This window comes from Solanum tuberosum, unplaced genomic scaffold (genome assembly GCF_000226075.1).
Source record: "Solanum tuberosum cultivar DM 1-3 516 R44 unplaced genomic scaffold, SolTub_3.0 scf00234, whole genome shotgun sequence".
Classification (NCBI taxonomy): domain Eukaryota; kingdom Viridiplantae; phylum Streptophyta; class Magnoliopsida; order Solanales; family Solanaceae; genus Solanum; species Solanum tuberosum.
In genome coordinates, this window is record NW_006239168.1 from 736,921 (window position 1) to 745,808 (window position 8,888).

At 36.8% G+C, this 8,888-nt stretch overlaps 1 protein-coding gene across 2 annotated transcripts in view; it reads left to right on the forward strand.

Annotated features, from left to right (window-relative positions):
• The window catches only part of LOC102581563 (sugar transporter ERD6-like 5), a 13,926-nt gene extending 6,351 nt beyond the window's left edge, over positions 1-7,575 (forward strand). For both annotated transcript variants that reach the window (XR_001474718.1, XR_001474717.1), the window contains 3 exons: positions 4,614-4,855; positions 6,097-6,356; positions 7,503-7,575. The gene's annotated coding sequence lies outside the window, so the exon portion shown is untranslated. The remainder of the gene's footprint in view (positions 1-4,613; positions 4,856-6,096; positions 6,357-7,502) is intronic.
• Positions 7,576-8,888: the final 1,313 nt, after the last annotated feature.

Consider the following 8,888-nt stretch of genomic DNA (forward strand, 5'->3'; position numbering starts at 1 on the left):
AAAGACTACAACAAGAAAGTATGGTTTGCTATTTTACAACATATGTTATTTCTCCAAAAGTAAAACTTTACCTTCAAAAAGACTTCAAATTAGCCCAAAATATAAATTGAACCACAATGAACCTTGGGATCAAAGCAAGTAGAATACATTATCTCTAATCAATCTAGATCATACATGCTTACAGAATTATCAAAATTCTGATTCATAACTAGAATGCTTCACATTACTTCTTATGGTGGCTGGGTTTCAGACAGGAGGATGTATGATGGTGGTTGGGCAACGACTCTTTCAAGGTTAATGCAACTTACAGAATGATGAACCACCCCAACTGGCCTAGGAAGCTCATTTGGAAAACAAAAATACCACAAAAAGTAGCTTGCTTTCTGTGTGGCTACTAGCTAAGGGAGCAGTCCTTACACAGGCAAGATGAGGAGAGGGATCCCATTATGTTCCAGATGTTTCTTTTGCAGTGAAAAGGCAGACTGTTAATCATCTATTCCTACATTTCAAGAACACAAGACAACATTGGAGAATATTCTTAAATCTCAAAGGCATTTCATGGAGGTCTACCGGCAAAAGACAGAAGTAGATGGAGAATTGTTCATGCCTGTATGGTGGGCAATTTGGAAGGAGGGGAACTCTAGATGTTTTGACAATGTAGAGAATAGTATGCAGAGTATCAAGTTGAATATATTATCTTGATCCTGTGAGTAGGTGTAATCAGTTAAAACTCAAACGATAGCGACCTTACTTGAACATGATCTGTTTTATAGGATCATACTATCCTTGAGTTTAGTAGATGAACTGTGGCAATGAGACCAGAGGATGATTAACAGCCTCCTTGTGCGAGGCAGTTTCCGAAGACCCTTGGCTAAAATAAGCATTTTCATAAGCTGCTTTTGAAAAATACGAGAGTGAAGAAGAAACTGTGAAAATACTGAGGAAATGAGAGTATAAGCAAAAAATGTAGGATAACCAAAAATGATAGTTTATCTTTGAAGGTTCACCCAAAACAAAAAGGATGGCTCAATTTCCACCGACTTATTGTATGTTTTCAACATTACACCTCTCAGCTTATTGTTTCCATCTAACCCGGCATGATGCCTAATCCTCAAAAATCGACACGTCATCTTAAAGTTCATGGATGACCAAGCACTATCAAAGATAGTAACTGCATAGCAAACCAGCAATATAAAGTTCAGAAGAGACACAAAGTCATCTTAAAAGTACCAGTTTCAAAACAACCCACAGTGATATATAAAAGGATTTAAATGCTCTTATATGAGGAGTCAACAAATAAACAATCAATTTTTACTTCTATTTTAGAATGAAAAAATTCTCAAGACAAGAAAGTTTGTCGAGAGTTCTTTGCTAAACAAAATGAAACAAAAGAAGAGTGCCCAAAAAAACCTTTTCTACAGATAAAAGCATAATTGCAGAGCAGATAGACTTCGGTTGATATTCCCTCTATAGAACCTCTTCCTCTTTCTCCCTCTCTCTATTAGAACGAATTGATCAATACTAAATTTCGTGGTCTTATTCTGGTGCAACCAAATTCACCACCACCACAACAACATAAAGACGGAACACGCCATTTACTAAAAGTCAGGTAAAAAGGTTGTAGATGCCTAAAGTGAAACTAACTCAAACTTCCCACACCTCGGAGATGCCTCCCAATGAAATCAGTGTTTGTAAAATATTTCCTTTTTTCTAGAGAACAAATTCCAATGGCCATACTTGCACTTTTGTCAAGTCGCACAAGTGAAGGCATTTTTTTCACTCAAGAAGAATATGCCAAAAAACTTCTCAAAAAGTTTGGGCTGAAGCAAAGTAAAAAGTGTGCTACTCTAGAGACAAACACAAGATTAAGGAGCGACGAAGGCTCACTTCTTGTAGATCCCAAACCTTTTCAAGCTATTGTTGGAAGTCCTCTACATTTGACTATTACAAGACTAGATATTTAACATTCTCTGTTAGGATATGTCAACAGATTCATGCAATCACTTAAAAAGCCTCACCTAGCGTAGTGCCTTGAGTCCCCCCAGGCCCCCGAGGTGCCATACTTCGAGGACATCATCAGGTTCAATAATCATCTCGGGGGGTGGGGGGGTCCTCGAGGCATGGCGCTTCGGGGGCCTAGGGGTCCTCGAGGTATGGCGCCTCGGGGGCCTAGGGGTCCTCGAGGCGCCATACCTCGAGGACCCCTAGGCCCCCGAAGCGCCATGCCTCGGGGACCCCCCCACCCCCCGAGATGATTATTGAACCTGATGATGTCCTCGAAGTATGGCACCTCGGGGGCCTGGGGGGACTCAAGGCACTACGCTAGGTGAGGCTTTTTAAGTGATTGCATGAATCTGTTGACATATCCTAACAGAGAATGTTAAATATCTAGTCTTGTAATAGTCAAATGTAGAGGACTTCCAACAATAGCTTGAAAAGGTTTGGGATCTACAAGAAGTGAGCCTTCGTCGCTCCTTAATCTTGTGTTTGTCTCTAGAGTAGCACACTTTTTACTTTGCTTCAGCCCAAACTTTTTGAGAAGTTTTTTGGCATATTCTTCTTGAGTGAAAAAAATGCCTTCACTTGTGCGACTTGACAAAAGTGCAAGTATGGCCATTGGAATTTGTTCTCTAGAAAAAAGGAAATATTTTACAAACACTGATTTCATTGGGAGGCATCTCCGAGGTGTGGGAAGTTTGAGTTAGTTTCACTTTAGGCATCTACAACCTTTTTACCTGACTTTTAGTAAATGGCGTGTTCCGTCTTTATGTTGTTGTGGTGGTGGTGAATTTGGTTGCACCAGAATAAGACCACGAAATTTAGTATTGATCAATTCGTTCTAATAGAGAGAGGGAGAAAGAGGAAGAGGTTCTATAGAGGGAATATCAACCGAAGTCTATCTGCTCTGCAATTATGCTTTTATCTGTAGAAAAGGTTTTTTTGGGCACTCTTCTTTTGTTTCATTTTGTTTAGCAAAGAACTCTCGACAAACTTTCTTGTCTTGAGAATTTTTTCATTCTAAAATAGAAGTAAAAATTGATTGTTTATTTGTTGACTCCTCATATAAGAGCATTTAAATCCTTTTATATATCACTGTGGGTTGTTTTGAAACTGGTACTTTTAAGATGACTTTGTGTCTCTTCTGAACTTTATATTGCTGGTTTGCTATGCAGTTACTATCTTTGATAGTGCTTGGTCATCCATGAACTTTAAGATGACGTGTCGATTTTTGAGGATTAGGCATCATGCCGGGTTAGATGGAAACAATAAGCTGAGAGGTGTAATGTTGAAAACATACAATAAGTCGGTGGAAATTGAGCCATCCTTTTTGTTTTGGGTGAACCTTCAAAGATGCTGAGAGGTGTAAGGTTGAAAACATACAATAAGTTGGTGGGAGTTGAGCCATCCTTTTTGTTTTGGGTGAACCTTCAAAGATAAACTATCATTTTTGGTTATCCTACATTTTTTGCTTATACTCTCATTTCCTCAGTATTTTCACAGTTTCTTCTTCACTCTCGTATTTTTCAAAAGCAGCTTATGAAAATGCTTATTTTAGCCAAGGGTCTTCGGAAACTGCCTCGCACAAGGAGGCTGTTAATCATCCTCTGGTCTCATTGCCACAGTTCATCTACTAAACTCAAGGATAGTATGATCCTATAAAACAGATCATGTTCAAGTAAGGTCGCTATCGTTTGAGTTTTAACTGATTACACCTACTCACAGGATCAAGATAATATATTCAACTTGATACTCTGCATACTATTCTCTACATTGTCAAAACATCTAGAGTTCCCCTCCTTCCAAATTGCCCACCATACAGGCATGAACAATTCTCCATCTACTTCTGTCTTTTGCCGGTAGACCTCCATGAAATGCCTTTGAGATTTAAGAATATTCTCCAATGTTGTCTTGTGTTCTTGAAATGTAGGAATAGATGATTAACAGTCTGCCTTTTCACTGCAAAAGAAACATCTGGAACATAATGGGATCCCTCTCCTCATCTTGCCTGTGTAAGGACTGCTCCCTTAGCTAGTAGCCACACAGAAAGCAAGCTACTTTTTGTGGTATTTTTGTTTTCCAAATGAGCTTCCTAGGCCAGTTGGGGTGGTTCATCATTCTGTAAGTTGCATTAACCTTGAAAGAGTCGTTGCCCAACCACCATCATACATCCTCCTGTCTGAAACCCAGCCACCATAAGAAGTAATGTGAAGCATTCTAGTTATGAATCAGAATTTTGATAATTCTGTAAGCATGTATGATCTAGATTGATTAGAGATAATGTATTCTACTTGCTTTGATCCCAAGGTTCATTGTGGTTCAATTTATATTTTGGGCTAATTTGAAGTCTTTTTGAAGGTAAAGTTTTACTTTTGGAGAAATAACATATGTTGTAAAATAGCAAACCATACTTTCTTGTTGTAGTCTTTTGTAGTCTTGAGGAATTTCTTTTCACTAGCATATAAAATTGGGATTGGGAGAAAGTAACTTTCTTGTTGGTTATTCGGAGTTGTTTCTGGTACAACAATAAGAACTCGGTGAACAAATAATTGTATGAAGTGGTAGTATCCTTCCCAACTATGATGGATTATCAAAGTTTGGTGTTATTGGAGCAGGTAATGGAGCCAGGTGCAAGGGGGTCTTATTTGAAGGATTAAGAGAAGACAGAAATGTACAAGAAGCATAAGGAAAACCCAGAGTTGTATACAGTTGAGTGCTTAGCAAAAGATTACAGGATCATGAGGCAGAGGGTTCATGCAATTCTATGGCTGAAGGAACTTGAGGAGGAGGAGGAAAAGAAGAAGCTTGGGCGTTCATTGGATGACTCGGTTGAGCTCTTGCTTGATGCATGCCCAGAGTAAGTGCATTAGATTCTGAAGTCATTTCCTTTAAAATCCTCCGAGATTATGTAACAACTTATAACTTCGTCCAAGTTTGATGTTCTTATTATTATTTTTTGAAAATGGCACTTTGTTAATGTTTATTACCAAAAGGGTACCGCAAAAGTATATAAGTTGAAAACATGAAACAGTCACGGCTTTCCACAAAATCCAAAAGAAATGCTGGATTTTCCATTGTATATTGCTCATATATCATTAGGACTATAAGTTTTGTATACCCTTATACTTTAGAAAAGAAGTATGTGATTTTTCCTTTTCCAAAACATTTATTTTTTCTGTCCTCCAAATAGTCCCCACATGATGCAAGTTGGGATAGTCTTTCAAGTTGACTTTAGTCTTCTTATTTTTCTGGTGAGTCTTAACATAGAAAGCATTTGTTGTTGCAGAGATAGAAGCCCCTCTCTCTGATACATCTTGAGTTAAGTATGCTTCTTTTTCAGTCTATCCAAAGCTGGACCTTTTTCGGGTGCCTTCATTCTTTAAAACATTTTCCATGGGTATTCAGCCTCCCATTGTCCTGTTTGTCTATTGCAGTAGATTGTAATCGCTGAATACACCACTGCTGCTGGCCATCCACACTTGTGCATAAAACAATCTGAAATAGGTGCATATTTATTCCAGAACTATATTGTATAAAACAAGGAACACTTATTTCAGAATCCCTGGCCATCTATCTAACCAAAAGGTATCACATTTATCATCTCATATCGAATGATGGAATATGAGGAAAAGAAACGTTTCACTTGAGATTAATATGAAATGTAATTAACAATTCTTACGTTAGCGTCATCCAAAATCTGCCTGATTAGATCTTTCCATTTAAATTTTATCCGGTGGATCTCGAAGTACAGTATCATAATACTAATCAAGATGAAAAAAGAAGGTTTAATGTCAGAATGTATTAGTTCAGAATCTAGTCGACCCTGAATAAATGAAGGTTTAATTTTAGTGATAAATGCTTGTAACAGTCAATTTAAAAGCCAAAAATTCTGATTCAGGAGTTTCTCCCTCTAAAAGTGTCATATAATGAGCTAAAGTGTCACACTTTCAATGTGTATTGATCTTCATAGATGGGTGAAAATACTATATATATATATATATATATATATATCGCCAAATAATATCGTTATCAATACTATATCAATGTGCACTGATTGTAATGACATTATATCCCTATATTGTTTTCTTGTTGGTCCAGGCATATGTTCAACAGTTGGAGAGCAGCAGGATGAAGCTGACACAACTAGAACAGGAGCTTCAACGAGCTCGGCAACAGGTTTGTTCAGTAAATCCTGTGTCCTTATCTGTTTCTTTCTTTGATCACCTAAATATCTAGCACCTCTTTAGAAATTAGCTCACAATCTCTCCGATCAGTTTTTTAAGACAATGTTTTTCTTTCCCCAAAGGAAATATTTATTTCAGGTTCAGGAAACCAATCACAGTCGATGAGTGGAAATGGTATGCTCGTCTTCTGCATTCAGACTTTTATCATTACAAGTTTTTCACTTCTTTGATATTAGATAATCTAGTACGACTGATTTTTTCAAAAATATGAACAAAACATTATGGCTGCGTAACAAGATGTTATCGCCAAGTACAAGTAGATTATTGGTGGAATTGGTGAACCTTTTTAATGATTGTATATATTCACTTTCTGCTCTATATCCTTTCTGATGTGTTCTTACTTACTTTTTTTTTTTCGTTGTTTGATTCCATTGTTTTGTTTTACCACTTGATGTTGTAATTGAAATTTAATCTATCGATAAAATTACTATTTCTCCTATAGACTTTCAGATTCATTAGTGGTCTTCATTTATCGTAATTGTCGAAGCTATATTTGCCCATGTGTTTCATCAGGCCAAGGAAGTTATTGACTGAAGGCATTGGACATGTACACATTTCATTAAAAAAGAAAGGGAAGTTTAACTTTGATAAAAAATGGAGAAGAATCTTACCAGAATAGGGCAAGAAGTTTAGTTTGGAGGTTATTGCATTCTTTTTCTTTTACCTTTTCTGGTTAACTCAAATAATGCATTCATTAATACTTACCAAGATGGTGCAGGAAGTATGTACATCGGATGTCTGCTTTAAACATTCATCCCATCAAGATAATCCATTTGTCTGTTCAAAATGAATGCTCTTCTTGCACCAGAAGTATAAGAAAAACAATAACTTTAGAAAAGGCACAGAAGTGTAGTTCTTCAATATGCACTCCAGCTCGACTGTATTAACTCATCTGCTCCTGGGAACGAGTATGAGATGCTAACCAAGGAGCATTATAAGGCTCCATAGCTTTGACGTGAAACTAGATCCACTAAGAGGCGATTTATTTCATCTCTATGCCTATTGCTTAGGCTGCACCACCCTGTACCAATTTCCCTCCTTGGTTGTATGTAATCACGGAGGAGAAGCTTAAACCATGAAAGAAGCTTTGCTTTTAGATTAGTCATCAATAATTGTTGTTCTTGGGGTAGTGAATCATCAGCTTTTTGGTGGTCTTTATTCCTTTATATAACATGGAATGCCCTTGAATTCGGAATAATTGATTTTGCAAAGCTTGAATATAAAATTTCATCAAAGTAATGCAACTTCTGGTCCTTCTAGGAGCTTTGGCATTTGATGTAGAATATGCCTGATGGTTGGAAAAGCAGAACCGACGAATTAATGAGTTAAGGGGAGCTGTTAATTCTCATGCTGGTGATGCTGAACTTCGCATAATAGTCGATGGAATCTTGGCAAACTATGATGACATATTCAGGATAAAGGGGGATGCGGCAAAGGCATATACTCTTAGCCAACTGATGGCATATTCTCATGTCTACTAGAATGGCCAACTGCTGCTGCATGCTGGCTGAGAACATTTCAAGTTTTACCACTCCTTATAGTGGCTCTATGACAGTGAATTCAATTTTTTTAGTCATTTGAAAGTTTCAGAGAGCCTATAAGGTGCTTATTCCCTTGTTAATTTAAGAGTAGTACATACTCCTGCTGTGAAATATTTGATGGATTCTGACATCCGTAGATCTGGGATTTGGCGTTAATAGTTGCATTTAAGATCTATCTTGGGGATTCTCTTTTCCAAGCCTTAGGTTTGTTTATTTGTTTCGAAGACGGAGAGGGAGAAGGAGGGGGGTTTTATGGATCTCCTACTCATTGCTTTAAGGCTGACTCCTATTTAGTGATGATAATTTACATAAATTTGCTTTGGGAATCAGTAGCAAATCCATCCATGAATTCACGGGTTCTGTAGAACCCATGCTTCAGGGTCGGTACCACACATATGGGTGCGCGTGTGTGAGAATCTCACATTTCAAAACTCACTTTCTAATACACTGCTTTGAAAGACCCTTGGCGACATTTGTAAATGAGAAACCTCTTTGTTGGAAAGCTGAGCTGCTGGATAAATATATTTATATAATGGTATTTGTAACATTGTTTCATATTTAACTAAAATAGTGTGTGATTAATGAATTGTTGTTGTATTTTAGCATATCTAATGGTTCCAGTTAGGTTAATGGAAATAAACACTCACTTATAATACCTCTAATTTTTGCATTGTTATTTAGCTATTAATTTTTTTCATTGTATCGTTTGAGATCTCTTAAAATTTTATTAGTGCCACATAAATTAAAATAACGGAAATATTATATATCATTTAAAAATTACATAAAAGTACTATAATTAACAACTTAAAATATGTAAAAAATTATATTAAAATATGCTGCTATATGAAATGAAACTTGATTCTAATTTGGTATTTTTTTCAAATAAGCTTTTTCCCAATGTTTACAGTAGGATATTGCAACGTTCACAACACTATGTTTAAGGCGTCTCTACAACATTCAAATTCAAACATACCTTTGTTGATACACCATAGCTTCGTTGTCTTCTTCCCAGCGACCCCGACACCAGTACAAGCTCCAGCTATGTTCATCAATTCGTTCGAATTTGTTGATAATTTCTGGTATATCCTTTGTCTTTGAAAAGTAA